The sequence below is a fragment of the Oncorhynchus keta genome, chromosome 1 (genome assembly GCF_023373465.1).
Source record: "Oncorhynchus keta strain PuntledgeMale-10-30-2019 chromosome 1, Oket_V2, whole genome shotgun sequence".
Lineage (NCBI taxonomy): Eukaryota > Metazoa > Chordata > Actinopteri > Salmoniformes > Salmonidae > Oncorhynchus > Oncorhynchus keta.
In genome coordinates, this window is record NC_068421.1 from 16035781 (window position 1) to 16046944 (window position 11164).

Here is an 11164-nt window from a genome sequence, read left to right on the forward strand (position 1 = left end):
CAGTGGAGTGAACGGAGAAGGAATAGCTAAGAGCAGACAGGAAATAATGAGAGAACGAGGGGGAGAAGGCGAGAGAAATGGAGGAAGAGAGATCAAAGAGAAAGAGGGTGAGATGACGGTGGGTGAGAGAGAACAAAAGGGGAGAGGAAGAGAGACTTATCTTCAGCAGCTGTCGCTTTCACATCACTCACTGCACAGAAAAACATGTGTGTTTTACAAACCCAGCAATATCAAAAAGTGCATCTGCCTCTTTGAAATGAATTGTCTTAGCCATCTCAGTTCTGATTTACAGTATCACCAATGTGTCTGAAAATCAGTAATTAACTGAGAAAAGTTGTTAAAAATAAAGGCTTTTATTAACATCTAAACTTTTACATCGACAACCCTTCAAAATCATGTTTTTCATAGCAATGAATACAATGTATTTCACTTAATTACAAAAGCACAAATCTTGTAGCTTGACCAGTACACTCCTTCTCCGTTTTCATCCACATGCATACATGCCTAATAAGAAGCATCTTCCTCTCACCAACATTATCATCATCATATAATCTTTGCCAACATCATCGATATCTTCAGCTGTAGTTTTCACAAGGTCTTCAGAAATCAAGATAGGACTCTGTTGAATCTGTATCGCTGAAGTGTTTGTCTTTATGTTCCCCTAACTCTAACCACCCCATCCCCTAACCCTAACCACCCCATCCCCTAACCCTAACCACCCCATCCCCTAACCCTAACCACCCCATCCCCTAACCCTAACCACCCCCTCTCCTAACCCTAAACACCCCATCCCCTAACCCTAACCACCCCATCCCCTAACCCTACCACCCCATCCCCTAACCCTAACCACCCCTAAATGGAGTAAACTAATGGACAACAACACTTAGGCTTCTACTTCCAGTTTATACATTCTATATACATTTTACGGACACAGTATATTTTACAATAGTTATCTTTTGTTTGTTTTTAGTCCCATCTTTCAGCTACCCTCAACCCCTCCCATCGATCTCTGAAAACCATCCAGTATTGATTTCTATATTTTTCAATTGTGCTGTTTCACAAAGGTTTTGAAACTATATACATTTTATGGACACAGTATATTTTACATGAGTTATCTTGGTATTTTAAGTCCCACACTTCAGTTCCACTCAACCCTTCCATCTTTCTCTGAACACCACATTTTTCAACTGTGCTGTGATGTTTCACAAAAGTTCTGAATCTTTATATTCTCATAGTTTCTACAGATTGTAAATTAAAGACAACATTTTTTGCTAAGAGTATTATTATATTATTGATCGATTGACTATGCCTTTTCAAATCACCCAGCAGTGCTATTTGCAGAGTTCGTTCCAGGTATATGTTGCAATTCTTCAGCTATTCCTGAACCTGCGACCAAAAACAAGCTACATATAGACAGTACCAAAACAAATTATCTAATGATTCTGTCTCTTCGCAGCAAAATCTGCAGAGCTGGGATGGTTGTATCCCCCATATATAAAACATTCTATTAGTTGCAAGAATTGTGTATAATAATTGAAATTTAAAAACTATGTTTTGAATCCAGAGTCATTTTGTGTATCAGTTCATAAATCAGATTGCATGATATAAATGTAAAAGTAATTTACGATTGAGCCGACATATGCAGTGAATACTGTGAATGCTAACGCGCGAACATTGCCTTAAATGTTAAATGTTAAACATTGCCTTTCAATTTTCAATCACACTGCAACGCTGAACTTCTGCGATACGGATTGAATAGAGATCCTTGTCTCTTCAAAACTAAAGCAAAGCAAAAAGAACAAGCAACCCAAAAAATATACAAAGCATCAAAGTTTATCATGCGCATTCTGCATCATCATGGAACACAGTATCACAACGGTATTCAGCATCATCATGGAACACAGTATCACAACGGTATTCAGCGTCATTATGGCCTGAATTAATTCAACTGATTTGTACTAAGATTAACTTCTTCATAAAAACAGTATTGTCATTATTCACATAGATAAAGTATTGAGCAGGGGCGCAACTTTGCATGGGGAGGACATAACTTGGCACGGGGTCTGGGGGTCCTCCCATTTTTGGGGGCATCTAAAGCTTATTTCATGCAATTCTACACAATCTAATATGACCCCTCTTGTTGCCGTCTCTATTTAGAACAACAAAAAGTAAGTAAAAAGGCCCACAGTCATCAAGCTAGGTAAGAGATCATTATTAAATATGTTTAAGTTATTGACAAGACTGAACTAGATCAATGATAATTCAATAATACATATTGTGTTGCACCTTCAGCCAATAGCCTAACAACTCTTACAAATAAAGTACAAAGACTTTTGATTGTCTTTATTATTGATTTATATATTGATCCTCTATCAAATTTCAGCCGGACCGCCCAGGCAGCCCGAGCCGCCTGCACACCAGACCCCTACCAGTCTAGTCAATAACTCAACTCTCTGCCCAGCACAACTTCTTCCCATCTTTTTTGTTCTTGTTTTTATGTCTCAAGGGAAAGGTTTGGAAAACACAAGTTAAATAAAAACACACATACACCTACATATTAACACACAGAAACAGTACACCATCCATATAATCCATATCATAGGTTTAAAAGTACTATAAAGCTCTTTTTACCTGCACACAATATAGCTGGGTCACCCCTCCCTGCTCCTAGGGGTCCATGGCCCTGCAGTGCCCCAACCCAACAGACCCCACTCAGCTGTAGGATCTTAGTGAAACATTCATTATTGGTTTCAGGTGTGTCAGGGCAGAGCCAGAGTGACAACCAACAGTACAGCAGACCCCAAGGGCCAAGACTGAGCAGCCCAGAAGCTAGGGATTGCCTAAATAAATATCTCCCCTGATTTGGGCATGTTTTCAATACAGACTCCTTTTGTCATACAGTATTCCATATAAGGCATCCAAACTTTTTGAAAGTTGCACATTATACCCTTAATCTGGTAATAAATCAAATCTAATATTATATAACATTTATTCAATCCATTGTGGGAGGATAACCAACCTTCTAATTAAAGGCAATGCATTTCTTAGCCGCTATAAATGTTCTTCGGACAACAATCTCCAGTATCAACATTTCCAAACAGGGAGAAGAGAGAATCTGTAGAAATGCTGAGCTGAAATAACATACTCTTTGCCAGAATTCAGCCGGCCTTCACAAGACCATAAGATATGCAAATATGTCCCTTTTTGTGCTTTACACCTTGAGCAGAATAATTATATTTCTGAGTGCGTGATATTCAGTTTCCTTGGCATATAGAACATTCTATGGATGGTCTTAAACTGCAGTCGTTTATGTCTCAGATTAAAAGAACATGACTGGGTATTCAACATATCTGTATCCATTCATCATCATCAGTAGTGTCTCCCAGGTCTTCACATTTTTGTTTTATATGTTTTGTGTCTTCGGGAAAAGCCTCTATCAACCCGTGATACAGTTTGGAAATCAACTTCAGAGGTTTGTCAGACTGCATTAAAATAGTTTCAATCTTTGAAGCTTCTTGTTTTTCCACTCATTGCTGCACAGAGATAATAAAGTGTTGTATCTGCAAAAGATAACCTCTGCGCCAACGCTGACTGGCCTTCCCTGGGTGTCTGGACCTGATGAGACCCATGACACCATATGATCCTGCTCAGATGAGACATGACAAAGAATTAACTTGGTGTACATTTATACATATTAACCAAGAATAGAATCAATGGTTCAATAATTGAAATGACCATTATTCACAGATCCCAGACTGTAACCTACCTATCAACTCAAGATGGATCTTTGTATCATTCACTGATTGTTATAATATACTGAAAAGTTCACCTGAGCTCCGTAGACTGGTCTGTCATCTGATCCTGCTAAGACATGTTAGGCATAGCGTTGTCTACTGACAGTGCACTATGACAGTGAAGCCTGTAGAGCTGTTTATACCGTGTCAGTGTGAAAAGTAGGGAATTAACTAGGGAAACTGACAGATCAATAATGTTACATTTGTTATACTGACTAATAAACTCACATTGCGCTGAAAAACATCAGAATATCAGTCTTCAGTAGGGCTGACCCCATTTCGTCAAATGGTCGGTTGTTTGGTTGATAGGCTTTTGGTCGACTGAGATTTCTTAAGTCGAGCAGTCACAATAAAAAAATGTTCTGCGGTCGAAGTCACCAACCTTCTAGCCTTCGCTGATCCACTTTTCATTTTCCATTGGTTTCGTCTCGTCTTCCATCACACCTGGTTCCAATTCAAACCTTCTCCAACCTATCTCCTGATTCTGCCTCCTCAACCCTCTTCTCCTCTCTTTCTGCATCCTTTGACTCTCTATGTCCCCTATCCTCCAGGCCGGCGCGGTCCTCCCCTCCCGCCCCGTGGCTCGACGACTCATTGCGAGCTCACAGAACAGGGCTCCGGGCAGCTGAGCGGAAATGGAGGAAAACTCGCCTCCCTGCGGACCTGGCATCCTTTCACTCCCTCCTCTCTACATTTTCCTCCTCTGTCTCTGCTGCTAAAGCCATTTTCTACCACTCTAAATTCCAAGCATCTGCCTCTAACCCTAGGAAGCTCTTTGCCACCTTCTCCTCACTCCTGAATCCTCCTCCCCCCTCTTCCCTCTCTGCAGATGACTTCGTCAACCATTTTGAAAAGAAGGTCGACGACATCCGATCCTCGTTTGCTAAGTCAAACGGCACCGCTGGTTCTGCTCACACTGCCCTACCCTGTGCTCTGACCTCTTTCTCCCCTCTCTCTCCAGATGAAATCTCGCGTCTTGTGACGGCCGGCCGCCCAACAACCTGCCCGCTTGACCCTATCCCCTCCTCTCTTCTCCAGACCATTTCCGGAGACCTCCTCCCTTACCTCACCTCGCTCATCAACTCATCCCTGACCGCTGGCTACGTCCCTTCCGTCCTCAAGAGAGCGAGAGTTGCACCCCTTCTGAAAAAACCTACACTCAATCCCTCCGATGTCAACAACTACAGACCAGTATCCCTTCTTTCTTTTCTCTCCAAAACTCTTGAACGTGCCGTCCTTGGCCAGCTCTCCCGCTATCTCTCTCAGAATGACCTTCTTGATCCAAATCAGTCAGTTTTCAAGACTAGTCATTCAACTGAGACTGCTCTTCTCTGTATCACGGAGGCGCTCCGCACTGCTAAAGCTAACTCTCTCTCCTCTGCTCTCATCCTTCTAGACCTATCGGCTGCCTTCGATACTGTGAACCATCAGATCCTCCTCTCCACCCTCTCCGAGTTGGGCATCTCCGGCGCGGCCCACGCTTGGATTGCGTCCTACCTGACAGGTCGCTCCTACCAGGTGGCGTGGCGAGAATCTGTCTCCTCACCACGCGCTCTCACTACTGGTGTCCCCCAGGGCTCTGTTCTAGGCCCTCTCCTATTCTCGCTATACACCAAGTCACTTGGCTCTGTCATAACCTCACATGGTCTCTCCTATCATTGCTATGCAGACGACACACAATTAATCTTCTCCTTTCCCCCTTCTGATGACCAGGTGGCGAATCGCATCTCTGCAAGTCTGGCAGACATATCAGTGTGGATGACGGATCACCACCTCAAGCTGAACCTCGGCAAGACGGAGCTGCTCTTCCTCCCGGGGAAGGACTGCCCGTTCCATGATCTCGCCATCACGGTTGACAACTCCATTGTGTCCTCCTCCCAGAGTGCTAAGAACCTTGGCGTGATCCTGGACAACACCCTGTCGTTCTCAACTAACATCAAGGCGGTGGCCCGTTCCTGTAGGTTCATGCTCTACAACATCCGCAGAGTACGACCCTGCCTCACATAGGAAGCGGCGCAGGTCCTAATCCAGGCACTTGTCATCTCCCGTCTAGATTACTGCAACTCGCTGTTGGCTGGGCTCCCTGCCTGTGCCATTAAACCCCTACAACTCATCCAGAACGCCGCAGCCCGTCTGGTGTTCAACCTTCCCAAGTTCTCTCACGTCACCCCGCTCCTCCGCTCTCTCCACTGGCTTCCAGTTGAAGCTCGCATCCACTACAAGACCATGGTGCTTGCCTACGGAGCTGTGAGGGGAACGGCACCTCAGTACCTCCAGGCTCTGATCAGGCCCTACACCCAAACAAGGGCACTGCGTTCATCCACCTCTGGCCTGCTCGCCTCCCTACCACTGAGGAAGTACAGTTCCCGCTCAGCCCAGTCAAAACTGTTCGCTGCTCTGGCCCCCCAATGGTGGAACAAACTCCCTCACAACGCCAGGACAGCGGAGTCAATCACCACCTTCCGGAGACACCTGAAACCCCACCCCTTTAAGGAATACCTAGGATAGGATAAGTAATCCTTCTCACCCCCCCCCCCTTTAAGATTTAGATGCACTATTTTAAAGTGACTATTCTACTGGATGTCATAAGGTGAATGCACCAATTTGTAAGTCGCTCTGGATAAGAGCGTCTGCTAAATGACTTAAATGTAATTCATGTACATGTTGTGTATTTTAATTTTTTTATTTTACCTTTATTTAACTAGGCAAGTCAGTTAAGAACAAATTATGACGATGACAGCCTAAGCCTAGGAACAGTGGGCCTGCCTGTTCAGGGGCAGAAAGACAGATTTGTACCTTGTCAGCTCAGGGATTTGAACTTGCAACCTTCCGGTTAGTAGTCCAACACTCTAACCACTAGGCTACCCTGCCGACCCTCTCTTCCCCCCCTTGTCGGTAATTGTTTCTTGTAGTGCTCATGCACGGTATGCTGGTAGTTACCGGATTTTGTTTGACCCATTTATTGTTTTGTTGACGGTGGTTTATGGATATTAAACGACACCGTTGTAAATCAGTTTTTGCTCTCCTGCGCCTGACTTCTCTGCTGCCAGTACGCACCTCACTACAGAAATACCAACCAAAACTATGGAGTCAGCAGGAGCAGGTACCCCGGGTATAGGGGTGGAGGAGCGCATCCGGGAGCACGCAGCAATGCTCCAACATCTTAGCACCGCCATGGACCGCGTTGTCCAGACAATGGACCGCTGGGAGAGACGGAGTTCTTCCAGCCGCCTCCACCAGCACAACCGGGGTCTCCCCTGAGCACCCCTCTTCCTCCTGGTCCCAGTGGGATTCGTCTCTCCCTGCCCCAGGGATACGATGGAAAGGCTGCGAACTGCCAGGGGTTCCTTTGACAACTGGACCTATACCTGGCCACAGTCCACCCGGCTCTGTCGGGCCGTGAGAGGGTGTCCGCCCTTGTCTTGTGCCTCACCAGGAAAGCCCTGGAGTGGGCCAATGCCGTGTGGAGAGAGGGTGATGCGGCGTTGGACCAATTTGAGGAGTTCACCCTCCATTTCCAGGCAGTTTTCGACCACCCGCCCAAGAGTAGAGCAGCAGGTGAACGCCTCTTCTATCTGAGGCAGGAGTTTATCAATTGAAGCTTATCCTCAGTACTGACAAAACTAAACTAACTGTTTTCTAATGCAAGAAATAGACCTCTGAACCTTTCACCTATTACTACCTGTCAGGGCAAGGTGATTGATGTTGTAACCTCATAAATATCTTGGAATTTTAATTGATGACGGCCTCTCTTTTAAATTGCATATTCAACAACTTACAAAAAAATTGAAGATGAAATTGGGGATTTTATTTTAGGAATAAGGCCTGTTTTTCTTTTGAAGCAAGGAGGCTAGTAATCAGCTACATTTATGCCTTTACTAGACTATGTGGATATTTCATATATGAATGCTTCCGCTCAGTGTTTAAGATCAATTGACACTCTTTACCATGGCACTTTGAGATTTATTTTAAACTGCAAAACCCTTACGCACCACTGCACTTTGTATACCAGGGTTGGCTGGCCTTCTCTAGTCACTCGTAGGCTAAGTCACTGGTATACTTTTATTTACAAAGCCATTTTGGGTTTACTACCTTTTTATTTGGGCATTTTTATTGTTCAGAAATATGGTGGGTACTCTCTTCGTTCGCTGGACTTTATCCTGCTAACTGTTCCAAATGTCCGAACTGAATTTGGTAAAAGGGATTTTATGTACTCTGCGCCATCGTCTTGGAACACCTTACAAAATCCTTTTAAACTGGAAGAACGTGTCCCGATTGGTGTTTTTAAATCACTGATGAAGATTTGAGGCCGATTCCCTGACCTGTCAATGTTTTTAATTTGCTGTTTTATACTCTTGTGAATTCAATGGTTTTTACTAGATTACATGTACGATCGTTTTTCACATTGTATTTTTTTAAATGACTTGGTGCTGCCTATCTTGGCCAGGGCGCTCTTGAAAAATAGATTTTAATCTCAATGAGCCCTTCCTGGTTAAATAAAGGTTAAATAAAAAATGTAATAAAAAAAGGAGACGAGGAGCACTCTGGAGTTTAGGACCCTGGCTACCGGCGCGGGATGGAACGACAGGGCCCTGATTGACCATTATCACGGCAGTCTGCGCGAGGACGTCCGTCTGGAGTTGGCCTGCAGAGACACCACCCTTACATTCGACCAGCTGGTGGACCTGTCCATCCGGCTGGACAACCTGCTGGTTACCCACGGACGTTCAGATCGGGGTCTGGTGGTTCCATCCTCCCGCACCCCCTCTCCGATACCCATGGAGCTGGAAGGGGCAGTGCGCAGGGAGACCGGAGGGGGTTCCAGCTCGTGTACCATCTGTGGCCGCAGAGGTCACACTGCTGGTTGGTGCCGGGTTGGTTCCTCTGGGGATCAAGGCAACAGGCAGGGCACTCTAGCGTCACCCCAGGTGAGCCGGCACCATTCTCACCCAGAGCCCTCTGTTGCACATATGTTTGTGTATGTCACTTTCCCTGAGTTTTCCCCCCATTCCCAGCAAAAGGCGCTCGTCGATTCAGGCGCGGCTGGGAATTGTATTGATAGAGTGTTAGCCCATAGTTTAAGGATCCCCATTGTTCCTGTGGCTGTGCCCTTCACCGTTCACACCTTAGATAGTCGACCATTAGGGTCAGGGTTAATTAGGGAGGTCACCCCTCCTTTGGGTATGGTGATGCAGGGAGGTCACAAGGATGAGAATTAGTCTCTTCCTTATTGACTCTCCTGCATTTCCCATGGTGCTGGGCCTACCCTGGTTTGCTTGTCATAACCCCACTGTTTCTTGGCCACAGAGGACTCTGGTCGCGAGGGTGCGAGGGTAGGTGTTTAGGGGTTTCCGTTGGTGCTACTACGGTGGAGAGTCCAGACCAGGTCTCCCTTCTCCAAAAAGAAGGTGACTTAAATTTCCTGGTAGACACTGCTCTTCCCAGGAGTCACGTGTATCCCCTCTCACAGGCTGAGACGGAGGCTATGGAAACATATGTTTCTGAATCCCTGCATCAGGGGTACATTCGGTCCTCCACTTCACGCGCCTCCTCGAGTTTCCTTTTTGTGAAGAAGGAGGGGGTCTGCTCCCATGTATTGACTATCAGGGTCTAAATCAGACCACTGTGAGGTATAGTTAACCGCTACCGCTCATAGCCACAGTGATTGAGTCAATGCACGGGGCGCTTCTTCACCAAACTAGATCTCAGGAGCGCTTACAACCTGGTGCGTATCCGGGAGGGAGACGAGTGGAAGACGGCTTTCAGTACCACCTCAGGGCACTATGAGTACCTCGTCATGCCGTACGGGTTGATGAATGCGCCATCAGTCTTCCAAGCGTTTATAGACGAGATTTCCAGGGACCTGCACGGGCAGGGTCTAGTGGTGTTTATTGATGACATTTTGATATACTCCGCTACACACTCCAAGCATGTGTCCCTGGTGTGCAGGGTGCTTGGTTGCCTGTTGGAGCATGACCTGTACGTCAAGGCTGAGAAATGCCTGTTCTCTCAACAGTCCATCTCCTTCCTAGGGGTGGATTGGCCGACTCCCACCATCCCACCATCCCACCACAGTAAAAGAGGTGCCGCGGTTCTTAGGGACTACTACTACCGGAGGATTATCCGGGGTTTTGGTCAGGTAGCGGCTCCCATTACCTCACTACTGAAGGGGGGCCCGGTACGCTTGCAGTGGTCAGATGAGGAGGACAGGGCTTTTAGTCACCTGAGGGCTCTGTTTCCCTCTGCTTCCGTGCTGGCCCATCCGGATCCCTCTTTGGCGTTCATAGTGGACGCGTCCAAGGCTGGGATAGGAGCTGAGCTCTTTCAGTGCTTGGGTACGCCACCGAAGCTCCGCCCCTGTGCCTTCTTCTTGAAGAAGCTCAGCCCGGCGGAGTGAAACTATGACGTGGGGGACCGGGAGCTGTTCGCTGTTGTCAAGGCCTTGAAGGCGAGGAAACATTGGCTTGAGGGGGCTAGACACCCTTTTCTCATCTGGACTGACCACCGTAATCTGTAGTACATCCGGGCAGCGAGGAGACAGAACCCTCGCCAAGCAAGGTGGGTCATGTTTTTCACCCATTTTGTGTTTACCCTTTCCTACCGACCAGGCTCCCAGAACGTTAAGACAGACGCATTGTCCCGGCTGTATGACACAGAGGAGCGGCCCATGGATCACACTCCCATACTCCCCGCCTTCTGCCTGGTGGCACCGGTAGTGTGGGAGTATTATATTAGAATCTAACAGCAACAGTTTGGCACACATAATACTACACCCACTTTTACTTTTATCTCCAGTAGTTTCCACAACTAAGTCAAATGTCTTAAACTGGTCAGATTTCGCCTTTCCTTCCTGAGCAACTGGTAAACATTTGCACATTACCAGTTTCTTTTTCAAGTTCTCCACATCCATTTTGCGGTCACGTGTTACTGTGTTCCGCGTTTGTTAGAACCAATTTATAACCATATTGGTCAGATGCATGCGATGCTTACATGTTTCACATAAATAGCACAAGGGTTGAGGGAATAGGGAATGATTGCCCTAAAGAAATTAGGGACTTTGGTAACAGATCTTTCCAGTCCGAAACAAGTAAGAAACTAAATGGATGAAATTATGTTTCAGCCTCAGCATGGACAGTGCAATAAACACTTGCTGTGCTTTGGTGCCTTTTCGCTACAGCAGGGAGAAGAGCAAGACAATGTGCACCAGTCTCACAGACACTCGCTGTCATCTTTTTAAACAGTGTGACCATCAGGCTATTTCTTGAGTCAGATGTGTGTCTTAATTATTTAATCAAACAGTCTGCTTAAAGAATCAGACAAGCTCAGTGCATACGTAATTGGTTTTATTCAAACATTGGGTGTGTGTCTAT